Below are 15,790 nucleotides of genomic sequence, written 5' to 3' on the forward strand. Positions count from 1 at the left end.
TTTTTGAGCTATGGCACATTCGGAGGAAACCCAGTGGATTAAGCTGCTGCGTGGTCGAAAGTGAACTTTTTTCTTTTGCAGTTTGAAAGTCCTTCTTGGCAGTGATGAATGTTGTTATTTAAGGCTATGAGCACCATTTTTCTTTCATTTTTTTCTGAAGTATCTAACTGATAAATTTAGAAAGAGGTTTGACTGAGCCCTGAATAACACTGAATGACAGAGCTGTTCAAAGTCTCAATCAGAGTTCGATGGCATTGGCTCTTTCACTGATAAATTCCCGGCTCTGCTTGCACAGCAGCAGAAGACCTTGGGGTAGTGAAGGGTGGTGCTTCCCAGAGTACCAAAACCTTAAGACCACTGTTCCCCCTGCCAACCAGCAGCAGGAGAGTGCAGAAACTGTTTCTCCTTTGGCAAACCCCCTTATATCTTTGCTCACAAAACGTTCATTATAAAAATTCAAGCTCTGTAAAGCTGGCAGGAAACATCAGTTCTCACAAGCAGTAGAACAAGAGAGCCTCTGTAAAACTCGAGCTGGATAGCCTACCAGACCTCAGGTATCAAGCAAAGACCCAAGAAGTGAACCTTGGGCCACATACTGAAAATTAGCAGTTGCTATCCGACCCTAATTTGATAACTGACTTCCATGACTGATGGTACCTGTCACTTGAGACCAGCTGCAGGAACAGAAGTGTACTTTTGCCAGAAAAAAAAAATAAAAAAATCTCAAAATACACATAGGGAAGATAATATATATATATATAAAAGCAGCAGCAATGAATCTAAATTGGCATTTTTCCCAACCGTTCAGCTGTCTTTAACGCCCATCAAACGCCCTGCAGAACGGAGCAGGAGCCCTCCTAACGGTGTGCCCAGAAGGGGACAAACCCAATGGTGTGTTCCTTACACTCGCAGTACTGCTGCTGAAGGACTTGGTGCAAATCAGGTTGTGAGGAGGGCCTGCTTTTTCACTTCTGCTTGTGTTAATGTTTGTAGAGCAGCAAGAAAGCCCCTACCTCGCCTCTACACCGGCTCTGGAGGACTCTCCCGAGCGTGCCATCTCTCTAACAGCCATTAAGTGTCTACCAAAGACATAAAGCTGTGATATAAAGGGAAAATCCTTCTACCCTAAATGGTGAGCGAATGTTTATCTAGCCTATTAAGTGACGTCCAGCTGACTTATTGGTGTCAAAGCTTTGCCCATGAAAATAGTCTTTCATATTACTGATAAAAATAGTTCTGTTGAAAGAATCACTACACCATATACAACAGCTACTGATGAAGGATCATGAGAAAAAATAGAAATACTTATTTGACGGAGCTGCCCCTCGAAGTGGGAAGGCACATATGGCAAGAAACATTCCCACCAAAGAAGTTTGGGTATTAATATTAAATGCGAAAAGACAAACCATTATTTTAATTCTTTTCTTCCTATTTTCCACAAAGGTTGCACTTCTTGCATTAATCTTCTAAGCGAAGTTTTTACGACCGATTGCCTGCACACTATGAGAAGTTTCTCCATCCATTACACGCAGGGAAACGGGCCTTGCTGTGTAGGAAAATATTTGTTACATCTTATCAGGGTGACACATAATCTAACAACAATTACAGCAAGCCCATATTTTGTACTATTTCGGTTTCAACGTGAAAAATAGTTCTAATATTAAACCTGGGCTGGGTGGGGGTTATAGTAACCAGTTGAATATTATAAGCTGCGATTTCCTCTCAGCCATGGAGTAGTGCCACGCTCAGATCCTGCTCTGTGACTGTGGACACCCATAAATCCAGTATACGTGCCTCCTATGCAGATGCCATGGTGTGTTAGCGACTGAAAGTTGATTCCCGCTCTCTGTTATATACTGAGGTCAGGCACTGTCGTGTCTTTAGTTTCTCTGTGGCTAAAAGCATCTCAAAGGCACTTAACCTTTATGAGAAAACAGGAGATGCTCTGCGAGCAGACCTGACCTGGCTAGGAGACTGCTGATGTCAAGACAAAACAAGACCCCCCACATCCTAAAACCTTTATCTAAAACCTTTCCATCTCAAAAAAAAACTGGTCCAAGCTGCCTCGATGGAAAATTTGAAAAATTAATTCAAAATTAAGTTAAATTTGCATGTCCTTTGGTTTTATTACAGGGGGATTGTTTGCTTGGTTTTGTGACCACAGAACATAACCCAAGTTTGCAAGAAGGGCAAAGCACGGCCACTAAAACCCAGCACCACCTACCCAGCACCCAGACTGCAGGCGCCCCTTCAAACAGCTGCACCACACAGCTCTTGTCTGGAGCTGGAGGTGCTCCCAAAAAGAGGAGGAAGAGAAGGGGACGTTCAAACATCAGTCCTTCCATGTCCTGGCATGATCTGCATGCTGCTTGGGTGTCCACACATGAACAAACTGAGGCAGCCGTGAAGGACTGCTGTGCCCGGCCAGCTCCTGAATCAGGGCAGGAAACACCACTTTGGGTTCACTGTTCTTGTCCAGCCTTACAGCCCAGAAGCAAACTCAAGCTTTTCCTGCCTAACATCTTATATTTAAAGAGAACAAATGCAAGCGCTCAGCTCTGCATTGGTTTGAGGAGCTGGGTATAACACAGTCTGGGCTCTCTGTTCACTACTGCTATATCATCTGCTGAGTGATGGCTCCACAGCCCGTGCATCACCATGTGTATTCTAACACCCAGCAAAGAGACCTGGGGGCAGACAAGGTTACAAGGGCAGGATTCACTGACTGGGAAAAAATGTGATCAAGCGAGCAGGCCAGGGAATGAGCAGACTTTTTCTCCCCTTGAAGCAACAAAAATTAAGAACCAATTTATTTTCATTGCAAGTAACATTTTCAATAACCTTCAAGTGTTTGTTTTTAGGGTGCCAATTGAAGATTTCCAAGAGGAGAGGCCCTAACACTGCTCACCTTACCTGCCCCCTCTCTGCCCAGCAGCCCCAGCCCAGCCCCAGCAGCCAGCACAGAGCACGACAGATTTCTGGTGGGACACCAGGCCCACAAGGAGAAAGAGGAGTGACTGCAGCACGTTTTTGGATTCAGGCGAGGAAGCAAACAGCACGCTCACATCTGCCTCCGCATCTGCAGATGATGCGTGCCTTCTCTTTTCTAAGGAAACAAAAACTCACGTTCCCGAGCCTGCACTGAAAAGCAGCGAATGGCACAAGCTGAGATTTTAGCCCCAGTTCTGCATGCAGTGGGAAGGGGGGCCTGTGCTCCCTGAAGGAGAGGCCACTTGCCTGGTGAGGACCTCTGTCAAGCCAGCATCAGCAGGGACAAAAGCAGCATCCCCAGCCCGTCCCCAGTCCCTGGACCCAGGCACTGTCCCTGCAGCTGCTAATTCTGCAGCACGCTGACCTCCCCGGGCACCACCAGCTCCTCCTGATGGGGTGCTGCAGGCTTATGGCCATCACGGCTGTGCTCGGGGGCAGCAATTTATCCCTGGCTGCCCCTCATGCTACTTCTGTCCTGTGCTATTACTTCCCCTCAAAAGCAATGGTGAAACCAGCAGGTATCAAGCACGTTGTCATCTCAGACCATACAACAGATTTTATTTGGCCTAGTGACATACCTAACCTCATCACCTACATTTAGGAAATTGATTTGAGCCCCAGAGCATTGTGATAAGATGAAGCATGTGGAAAAAAAAATAAGGCCATCTAATAACCTTGCGTCCAGGCCAGCCACTTTCTTGGTTTGTTTCATAGTTGTGGATGGAAGTTCCAGGTGGGTGCATGGCTCCATGGACTGGGATCTCTGCACCAATGCTGCAAGAGACTGTTTTTGTGCTGGAAAGCTTCCAATCTTTACAACAAAGACAGACAGTATATCGGTGTCAAATACAGAGAGTAAAAGCTCAGGTCTGTGCTGGGAAGGGAAGGCAGGTGAGAGCTCCAGCCACCCAAAGTACTTCAGGCTCGGTCAGGAAAAACTCAAGCATGGTGAAATTATATCCTGCTGTGCCACAGGGAATTACTGCCCCTCTCCAGTGGGGAAAGTGGGACTGGAAACAGCCCATGGGGCAAGTGTGCCTGCAGCAGTGGCGGTAGCACCGTGTGCCTTTCTGTTCCTGCCATGTGAAGAGCCACAGAGGTGCAGGAACCATCGCCTGGCATCCCTCAGCCCCACCAATGCCCAGGAGCTGGGGCAGGGCTCAAGGGCTCTGCTGTGAGCAGAGGAAGAGCTTGGTGTGCATCAGCACATGGCATGAGTGGAAGGGTTTTGTTGTACTGTGACCCTCAGTGCTCTGAGAAGCTGTAAGAGCCGGAAGATTAGCGTTGTCTGGTGGTAAGTGCAAAGACTGAGTCACTTCTACACTGCAAAAATCAACTGTGTTGAGTAGTTTCCCCATTTCATTAAGATGTTTGCAGACAGGACCAAATTGTTCATAATCATCTTAGTGGAATGGCGCTACAGCAGCCAGCTCATAACCTGATTTCTTTAATGCGATTAAGGAACAATTTGATCCCATCTGCAAAAGCAATCAAAACACTGCAACATATCCGTGCTCTGCCATAACCATAAATACGATGCAAACATGACCTCATCTCATGTTTAAAAGTGCCTTGGCAAGGGTGACAACCTCCCTGCTTGGACTTGGTGCCGTGCCCAATTCCTTGGTGCGGTACTTCAGTCAGAGTTAGCAAGAGACCAGCCGCAGTCCCAGAAAGCTCTTGGAAATCTGTTTTGGTTTACAGCTGACCAGATTTGCATTACTAAGTGAACACAGGCTTCACTTGTCGTGAGGCTGCTGCAGATCTACATAGGTTGAAGGACGGACTTGGTGTAACTTTGTCTGTTTTTGCCTCAGACCACTGGGCATCCCCACCACTACACCCACCCAAGCTACAAGTAGCATGTTACAGTGTTAAACCCAGCTTCCCTGCATTTAGATTATATCGCACGTCAGCACCATCATGTGTTCTACAATCTGTTTTGAGGTTTATTCATAAAAGAGCTGCAGCCTCCCTTACATCACTCTGTTAAGTCAAAGTTGTGCAAAATAATGGATTCTAGGAAACTGTTTCAGAGATCACAGGCACGTTACAATGAAGACACATCCAATACCACTGCAAAAACCTCAGATGTATAGATTACCATGCTGAGATTGGTAGGATTAGCAGAAATTAAGGAATTTAGATGTTGGGTATGTGTTTTCCCAAGGCAAGACAGTTCCTAGAAGGAGCCCAAGCCTCAACAAAGCCCAGGCTGGGGCTGTTTAGCTTTCAACATGGACACAGTATTGGAGTTCCAGAAGTCCCAGGCTGTGGAGATGCCACCTAGAGACTTCAGAGAGTGCTGCAAGAAAGGCTTTATTTCATCATTTGAGCACAGAAAACCGCATCTGTGCCATCTTTGCGGTGGACACACAATGGGTTCATCCTTTAAGTGCAGGGCTCTGGATGTCCTGGGTCCAAACCAGCCATCCAGCCCTCATTTCTTCCTCTGTGCCTTCTCGCTAAGATCTGCATGGAGACAGGGCTCTGTCCCCTTGCTGAACCATCCTTACCCTTGCTGGGCAAAACTTTTCTGGGAGGATGAGGGAACCATTCCTCAAGGACCGGTCTCACCACCACTTATTATCAATGTTTATCACAGCCACATGGTTTGCGCCGCTGCCAACTACTGTCTGCAGAAGTTATCTGCTTTCACGGAGAAGGCAGAAAGCAATCACCATTCAATTTTTGAAAGCCATCCAGAACAAAATACTTCTTACCAAGACACTGTCTAACCCTCCCTGCTTTCCTCCTGATCCTATGGGGCTCGGGATGATGGGCCGCAGAGACCGGCACTCCCCACTTTTACAGACAAACCCCTTTGATCCAGATTTACTCATAATCCCCGCTTTTATTAGGATAAAAACAAAAACAGATGCAGATTAGCAAATCAGTTGTAGGTACAAGGGAGCAAATATGCAGAATAAGAGAACCAACTGCCAAATGCTAATGCTAAAGAATTCAAGCCCAAGGGCTTTGTCTGAGGGAGGGACAGACAACCGCAGCGTGGAGCCAGGCAGCCTGGAAAGCTGCTGGAAACCACAGGAGAAAACTGCACTCAAGGACGTCGCTGCTTATCCCTTCAATTAAAATAGACGTGTTCCTTAAATGCGATGGAGCAGAGCCCCCTCCTCAACTCCCCCAGACCTCGTGCCTGCTGCTCTCCCCAACCCATGGACACAGGGCCACCAGCATCTGCAGCAGGGTGGGAGATGCTGCGTGCCCCACATTTCCCCAGCGTGGATGCTCAGAGGGGCTGATCCCCAAGTGATGGCACTGAGAGCTGCAGAGGAAGGGGAAGAGTAATAATGGGGTGATTTCTCTGGTATGCAGGAGCCCCAGGACACCTCCTGCCCCTGATGCAGGGCAGGTGCCTACGTGGGAGCATCGCCATGCTGCCACTGAGCCCATACCTGGGGCTGTGGGCTAACACACAGGTATCTTTCATGCAGAGGGAGCAATAAGCACATGATGGGCAGCACCGCACACTGGAGAGGAGGGCATCGTGCCCAGGAAGGCAAAACTCCTCTGGGGAACGAGGCTGCTGAGGAAGGGGATGGGCTGGCTGGATTCAAAGGCTGGAGCCACACTGCCCAGAGCAGGATCTCTGCTGCAAGGAAACGCTCAGGACTTGTAACCACGTTTCCTTCTGTGGGCTGAGGAGGCAAAAAGGCTGCTCCTCTGCTCTCACTCTGATGCAAATCCATCGCACATAAGAGCTGCACTGGTTTTGCACCAAGCCCTGTGGGACTGCCTCCCAGCTCCCCCTGCCCTGCTGCACAGGAGGAAGGGGATCCTAAAGCTGCTCCTCTCCAGGCTGGGAGGGGTCTCCCCATCCCCTGAGACGCTCAGAAGAAGGTGGGGAACACGAAGGAGCTCCAGACCCGCAGCACGCTCCCCTCTCCTGCCAGCACGGCCAGCATCACCTCCAGCTTCACTTTGTGATTAATGTTCTTCCAAACTTTCCCCGGCTCCCCGCGCTCCCACTTTCCGTCACCCTTCTCATTACGGATGTATCTTTGCATCGGGGAGAGCGGGAGGGAAGGAAAAAAAAAAAAATTGTTCTTTCAGGGTGACAGCTGAGCGAGGGCTATATTATTAAAGGTACCAATCATAGGTGCCGAGCTATCATCGCACGATGAATGCGCTTGTCAGGAGCCGCGGCGGCGGCCGGGGGAGCGCGGCGGGACGGCGGCACTCGCGTCCTCGCTCCTCTCCCCCCGCTCTCCCTCTCCCTTTCACGCCGGCCACCTCCGCTCGCCTGAACTTGGACCTTCCGCGGCGACAATTTCTCTGGCCTCGACAGCACGATTAATTTCTCCTGCCCTCCGCGGGGCCTCCGAGTGCGGTGGAAGTCCAGCTGGCCTGCTGCTGATAAGATGTACCTTTTGATTTGTTTTGTCTTTGATTGCCTTTTCTGTCACCTACAATGGCTGGCCGCCTGGAGACCCCCACATCGCCTGACTGACGGATCTATTTATCTATAGGCTGCTCCTCGCCTTCTCCTCCCCCTCGCTCCCCTCCTTCCCCCAGCCTCTCCTCCTCCCCCAAAGCACCACCTTGTACCGCTGAAGTCCCCGTCTAATAGAAGCCGTGAAGGCTCATCCACCATAAAATACATCTGCCATCCTCCTTCTCGCCAAGATAAAAGCCTGTCAGTGTTACTTTCCAATTCCAGGCAGCTTGATTAATGGTGAAAAGCCACCGCGAGATCGACTTCTGGTTTTTACAAGCGCTGTCAGCCGGCCCAGGGTTATGCGAAACACACACTCGGAGAAAACAAAACAAAATGAGAAAAGGTTGGGTGGGGAGGGAGGAGATGGACGAGAGGGAGGGGGCGAGGGTAACCAAATCATATTAGGCTCAAGACTAAATAAAATAGGAACCTGGAGCCATCAAACCCCTGTCAGCCGGGTGCAGAAATACGCTCCGCAGCTCATTGTACCAAGGCAAATTATGGCAATAATAAATCATTGTTGAAGGAAGATTGTTGATAATTTTTTTTTTTTGGATGGTGGCATTCAATAGGGGCGCCGGGACACCTGCCACTGGGCTCGGAGCGGGAGCCGGAGCAGGTTATTAGCCTGTCACTCAGCCCCCCCTCGCCCCGCAGGGATCGCAGGCAGTGGGGCTGGAATAAAAAGTCTGGAAAGAGAGATATTAAAAAAAATTAATTAAATAGCAGATATATTCCTACCGGGGGGGGGGAAGGAAAAACAAAAAGGGAGGGGGGTCAAAAGAATTACAGCACTTCACAGCGCTTGTTTTTGATAAAGAGTATTTTACAGCGGCCCAGCCTCGTAGTGCTTCAACTGCTCTGCTCCGGCTGTCACCGGGACACCACCACCTCTGGGGGGACACAGCTGGCTGCGGAGCACAGCAATGCCCCATAGGCCAGAAAAAAATACAGCCCAACACAGAAAGTGGAGATCTTCCTGAACAACCTGTGCTGGGCTTGAATAGTTAAGAATGGTGTTCCCTCGGGAGGCTCGCTCTGCAGTGAGCAGCACCAGGATGTGTAGGGCTGTGAGCGCCCCGATTTGGGATCCCAGCATAGCCACGACACCTCTTGCAACACTACACTCTTACTGCTACACCAGAGCATTTCCCACTTCTTATGACAAGGAAGATAGTCCTCAGCAGAGCCACTATAGAACCCCTGCACCTGCAGCAATCTTTCCTTCCAGGCGGACGAACATCACCATTTCTTGCATGCTGAGCTCTGCCTGGGTCACGGGAGTAGGTGCAAGTACTGCAGAGCACCCAGTGAAATAAACCACATCCCTGCTTTCACCACAGCTGCATGAGCAGAGTTTAACATCGCTTCTTCTGAACTGGAAGGGCAGGTTGGTGTCAGCAGATACCATCCCACCTCTACCAGTGCAAGGAGAGAGCTGGAAAGGCAGACTTTATTTCCAGTGACCTCAGGTGTAACTCATTCTGTCCATTTGGAGGGGAGACAAGAAAGCCACCACACTGTATTTGGCCTTTTGGGGCATACAAAGTCAGCAGGACCTCCAGCTGCCTGCTGAGATACCACCCATGTGGACTGCTTTGGGTACTACCCAAATCCCTTGATTCATACCTGCAGTCCAAGCACCCAGCATCTCACAAGGCAACAGCAGCCCAAGCCTTACCTTACACAAAGGCAAGGCTGAGGCTATTTAAATGAATAAAGGAGAGACATCTCATGTAGAAGAGGAAGAAGAGAATAGAAGAGAAAATTCACACTAAAGAAAGAAAAAAAAATAAAGGATTTAAGGAAGGAAAATCTAGACAACAGGGAAGTGAAAGGCAGAAATAATCTAACAAAAGACAGCAGAAAGCACAACCATAGAGGAGAATAATCCCTGTGTATACTGGAAGCAATCCCAAAGAAAGAGAGAGGAGAACCAGAAGAGAGACATGGCATTTAGCAGAAGGCTGTGTATTATGAGAGAACAGAGGAGGCAGAGAGAGATGAAGAGGAAGAGAAGAAAGGTGAAAAGGCACCAGACAGACAAGCAACTCCCAGAGGGCACAGCAGGCTGCCCGGCAATGCTCTTCCTAGGAAGCTGATGCCAGCAAAAGAAAAAAAAGAAAAGAAAAGAAGTGTTTGAGTACAGAAGCAAATCCATCAAAATCCCAGACAGAGGTTTTACTTCATGTTGTGAATTAAATCATGCATTCAATTTGTATTAGAGACACCTCCACAGCCACACACTTTCTGAACCAGCACACTCACGGGACCTCAAACCCTGCACCCCTTTTATCCCATCGTATCCTCAAGCATCTGCACTTCCCTCCGTCACCTCGCTAACCAACACCCCTCACAACCCAGCCCACCACAGCCTCCCCTACACCTCAGCCACGGCACCAGACCCTCATCGCCCGGCCCACGACCACCAGGCAGCGTGGACGGGCCCCCCGCTATGGGGAAGAGGGCAGGAGGGCTCCGGGCCCTCGGCACCACAACGTCCCCATTGTCGGAGCTCCCCTTGATCGTCCGGATGGTGAGAGCCGTCAGACGGGGCCGGCGCCCGGCCTGCACAGATGTGAGGGATGGCAAATGGGAGCTGACAGAGGGGAGCAGCGGGGCAGGGCCGAGCGGAGACGGGGAGGAAGCGGCAGAAGGCCAGCAGGTAGGGCCACCGCCGCGTGTGCTCGTCATGAGGAGGAAGCCATCGGAGGCTCCCTTTGGAGCGGGAGCACGAGGCAGCTTTTCCATCTGGGCGAAGTTAATGACTTCCACACGCAACGGGCTGGCTGATGAGTCTCGCATATGCGCGGCAGACGTGCCCAAAGCCTGCAGAGATCTCGGGGAGGCACGGGCTTGGGATCCTGCTGTCCTCCTAGCTGTGACCATCCCCATGGCACAGCCCCTGCCCCAGGACACCGCTCACACCCCTCTTCCCACAGCTCCCCAGCACAGTCACAGCTCCTCCCGGCCAGGAGACCCCATAGCAGTGGGAATAGGGTTGCCAGAAGCTGGGAAGGCCAGATTAAAACACAGTACTTAGGAAAGCACTGAAAAATGCTTTTACACATGTTACATTTTGAAGCAGTCACATTACTTCTGTATTCCATTATTTGAAGAAAGCTTTCCCTAAAATATTCCAATCTGCATTATTTACATTAAAGCACTAGGCAGCTGTAATTCCTGCTTATTGCCAGCCAATTTTACTTAGTCTTTAATACTGCGCTGCTAAAAAATTTCAATAAGCCTATATCGAAATCTCACAGCCTTTTCTTCACAGCTAGTTTTCCTAAAGCACAGTTGTGTGTATCTGCACTATTAGGTCTATATTTAAATTCTATTTCAGAGCCATAAGATATAACCTTCTCTGTATGCATGTTAGTAATATTGATGCTTCTTATTTTCAGTATCTTACTCCCTCCTGGATAAATACATTTCTTTTCTCCTGTGGCGCAAGAATCTTTGCATGAAATGCAGTTTCACTTCTAATGTAGTCCATATTTTTAATACAATACAGTAAAAGAAATATTATTTCATAAATATAACAATTCTCTTTATGCTCTGTAATTACATCTACCACTGTTTCTCATCATTAGGAAACCAAGACAGTTTAGCTCAAGCAACAGCTCTGGAAGATATTTCACTTTTCCTGAGAAACTCAGGAGCTTTCTCCTAAAAATGAGATTCCTTTCACTCTTCATTGGCTTATATTTCTTTTTTTTTTTTTTTTCCCCTTACTATTATTATTATATTTATTTTTAAATTCAGCACCTTCCTTGTCACCACCTCCCATGCCGGGCTTGAACACCACATGCTGTCAAGCCTGAAAGGCTGCTCCCTTGAGCGGAGGGAGGCAGCTGAGTCCATCACACATCTCCCCACGTCCACACAGCAATTCGCATATTCATGCGGCAAGAAGGGAAAAAAGGCCTGTACTTGCTGCTATCACACCTTTTTCCCTCCCATGAAGTGCCAGTGCCGTGTATGAAGCAGCTTTGCCCTGTCGCTGCAGCCACAAGCTGGCTGCCTCGAGGGGCAGACAGAGACAGACAGCAAGCACTGCCTGATCAATGGACTTTTGCCCAACTCTTTATCACAAATAATAGAAGCAGCAACAACCCAAAATATTTTAGGTAGATAGTGAGACCTACCACGCTAACTGCATAGAGGCCCAGGATGATCCCACAGCACCAGACACCTCTCTGGGTCCCAAGTGGTGATGCCGAGCTCTGCTTCAGCCTCTCCCTTCTTTTATCATCCCCAACACTCACTAAGTCCGAGAGCTGTCCATGGGTTTCCAGACCACTGACCGCAGGAGTGATGTGCTCCAGCTCAGTATTAATGTAACGAACCATAGCAGTGGCGTTATTGAACGTCTCCAGCCCGCCTGGACATCTATATTGCACTAACTTGGATACAGGTGATAGGCACCTAAGATTAGGGAGACCGATAACTGTATATTCCTAAAGGGCCCTGTCCTTCTGGATAGATTTTTCAGAGGATGAATTTACTTTGTCTAATCCAGAAAGCAAGGTCTTTCCAGCAGTATTCAGACACATCAATAGTTTTTAGGAATACTGGACACCCTTCCTCACCTACAAGCAGAGCAGAACTTCCCCATCCTGCTCACAAAACCCCTTGGGCCCTCCTCCCACTCACAGACGTGTTTGGCAAGAACCTCACCAGTCTCCTGCCAGGGGATTTTACAAGAGAAAGGCAAAGCCGCTCTGTCAGAGCTGCAGGGTAAAGGGACGAGGCAGCATCCTCCCGGAGCCTGGTGTCACCAACCTGGGGTGCCTGCCTGCCAGTGTATGCTGGTGGATGGAGAGTGTGAAGAAACAGCTCTGTGCAGGCTCCCAGCCTTTTGCAGGCTCGTGTTCAACTCTCACAGGCCTGCAGGTTGTATTTTGAAAGCAGGGTGCAGGCTGTGTGCTGTAGTTTGGCCTCCTGCAAGCACACCAGGGCTGTGCTCAGCACACAGCACAGGCAGTTTGGATCCGGTTGGGTTTTCCCACTGAATCTGTGAAACATTTCACAGGAAACCCATGGGCCAGCAGAAAACTCCCCAGCACTCGAGGTAGCAGACAGCTTGAGGAGTGTTATTAATAACACTCAGTGAAAGGAAGGGCAAAATCCATAGGATTGATTCATTGTGTACTGCACTGCTTTTCTGTGAGGATTTTTCCCCATGCAAATGCTTTGGAGCATTAACAAATCCCCACATCCCACTACGAGAAAAATAAACAGGCAGCCAGAGGGAAATAACTGATAGCTAACCACAGGGTAACACAGTGACTGCAGAGACAGAGCGCATCCTTGCCCATCTCCCTGTGCCATTCCCTCACAACTCTGTTAGTGTAGAGATGCAAAACAAATTCCTTTCACACAAGCATCTCCCACTACAGACCTATCTTTGGTCACACAAAAAGCCTGAAGTAGGACAGAGGTTTTACCTGGGATTTTCAAGTTATAGGCTGAAGCCCAGACTAAAGAATCGTAACTCCTGCTTGTTTCTAGAGGACGTTTTTACTTCATTATACTCGTACAAAGCTCCCAGGGCTGCAGCAACGTAACAGCCTTCAGGTTTATTGAGCCAAGAACAGGCAACTTCATTATTTCTTTGATGACACCTTTGAGAACCCCACCAGCATCAATCTGTCACCTCTTCTTAGTCAGAGGGCACAGATTCCAGTTGATTTTATAGTAAATACTTTTAAGAACTGAGAACAGAGAGAAACGCAGTCTTGCCTTCTCTTATAGTAAACGTAAAGTGTTAAACTTGATGAATTGCAAGCACTCAAAGCTCTGACCATTGCTTAATGAACTATGCATAACGGAAACGCTCTCTGGCGAAGTACAGATATTCTACAAGGATGAAATAACATCAAGGCTGTGATCTCTCACCAATTCCACAGGAACAAAGAAAAGCATGACCACGCTGGCACACAGACCACTTGATTCTCTGACCCTCTTCTTACTACAGGCTTGAGCTCGCTGCTGACACACTGATTTTCGGCTTAAGGACACAATGAAGCGCACTATTTCATTAATTAGAAGCTGATGGTTATGTTTAAAAGACACCTATTTTATATGCATGTATGTGTGCAGTTTGGATCTGTGTTTCAATTTCTACAGAGTTGGCATTTCTTCCACGTGCTTCAAGGAGGGACAACATCAATGGAAAAGGGAAGACAAGTATAGGAACGGCACGGCACATACACACATTTGAGTCAGGACTCTTGCAGGAATCAGCTGGCTGACCAGAGACAAGACCTAGCCTTCATTCTCTGCACCATTGCTTTATTTCCATCCCTACTTTTTTGTTTTATTTTTTTTAAAGTCAGACTGAAATCTTCAGAGCCAAGATTTCTCTCATGCTGTAATTACAACCACCACCCAACAAAATGTGTACTCCCACGCAAAACGAGCAACTCTCAATGCAAATAACAACTGAGAATCCACTTCATAAAACCAGAAACCCTTTGGTGTATTTACCATACAACTGGAATGAGATACCTTTTGCCATTACAGTTTAAAGGATCATGCAAACTTCCTACTATCCACTATAAAAGGACAGATGCAAGTGTTTAAAACTAAGTAAGAATAGCAGCACTGCATCACTTAGAGAAAGTTGTGTTAGGCTTAGGCATCATCATTAAATGAGGTAAGATGTCACCCAAACAATGGCTTGCTTCCAACAGCCCATACTACTCAAGAAACAGGAGGAACTGAGCTAATAAAATACAGTTCTTTATCTACCTACCTAAGAAAGTTAAAATGTGCCCTTTCTAAATCTCTCTTCTGGCCAAGGACTATGCAAAGCAAGAGTGGCCTGATTAAACTGTAACACAAATTTGTGTTATTTTTTTTTAAGAGAAAAAAAAAAAAAAATCACCAGTTCAAACTCTGTCCTCAAGAAGCCTTAGAGAATTAAGTTGCTTTCTGAATGTTTTTAATAAATATCCATATCTCACAAGCTCTACAGCCACAGAAAGTAAAGACAACTTTCTACATGGGAAAGGAAATAGCAGGCCAGTCTAGGATACTAACAATAAAAAAAACATCAATTTCTACAGCACACAGGTATTCATGGCTTTCTCTTACTGAGGAAATCCAACAGGCAGATACCCCTTTATGACCTTAACCCTCATCACCATAAGGCACTCACAGTTTGTTGCCAGCAAAATCCTGGGGCTTGGGAGTATTCTTAGTGGTGCTCCTCTTATGTGCAGAGACATCACACCAACACAAATCAGCCTCACATCTTCTCTCCTCACTGCCTTAGCCCCTGTGTTACTTCTCCCGACAGCTCCTTCACATTGCTATCACTTCTCACCCCGCTTGCACCACCTGTTCCCCACAGCTGAGCTCTGCAGTCCCAAATCATCATAAAAATGACTACACCTGTGGCCAGGGTGAGCCTTTGCACTAGCTGCATCAGGCACAGCTCTGCAGCCCTTTGGAATCCAGCAGCAGCAATTCTTTGTTCTTTTGCTGGCAAAAAAAAAAAAAAAAAGGCAATTTAAACAAGTGTGAGTTGTCACACTTACATCATGATGCTAATTGTGTAAAATATTCTTCTCGCTAAGTTTTCTGCCCCTGAATGCCTGGAGCTGCCTTTTTCTTTTATACAGCTTCACACCACAGGTATACAGAAGTGACCCACCAAAGCTGTAAGAACATCAACTGGCTAAAGGCATGCTGAGGATTAACGTGGGTAAGAGCCATCTCAGATGGCTAATACTCCTGCAGCAGTGCTCACGCTGGTTTTGGAACCATCTACCTTAGCCTTAATCTATGAGAAGAGGAATCCGGGCTGATACATGTGCCACGCATCCTGATTTTCTCTAAGGCAATGCGAAAAGATCTGAAACATAGCTTAAAAAAAATGATATCCTAACTGTTCTTTTGTTTTATTTGCTCCTATTGTAAGCTCTCAGGTATTCATATTGCTGCTAGATTGACTGGCCCAGTCATCTTGTTCTCCAGCAAGGAATATCTGAGTAGGCATCCCATCTCTGACAGCCCGTTCTGCAATGACAAAGTATATCATGTCTGTGCTCATTCAGCCTCCAGCCCCTCTCATACAACTGCCAAAGGAGGTGCCAATTGTCAGGGTATTTCCTTTCTGCCAAGCGCTGCCAGCTTGGCCAGCATCACATCAGCAATAGCCAGAGGATTGTTAGAACCTGGCCCGCTGAAGAGTTTCAATTTTAGCAGATCCATGCAGTCGCATGCTATAAAACAGCAGCTTAAAGTCTAGCTGACTAATTAGGTCCCCAGCTTAGAATATTGATTTTGTTTTTAAATGCTTCTTTTCTTGCCTTCTTTCCAATCCCA

This window comes from Aythya fuligula, chromosome 10, assembly GCF_009819795.1.
Source record: "Aythya fuligula isolate bAytFul2 chromosome 10, bAytFul2.pri, whole genome shotgun sequence".
NCBI classification, from domain to species: Eukaryota; Metazoa; Chordata; class Aves; order Anseriformes; family Anatidae; genus Aythya; species Aythya fuligula.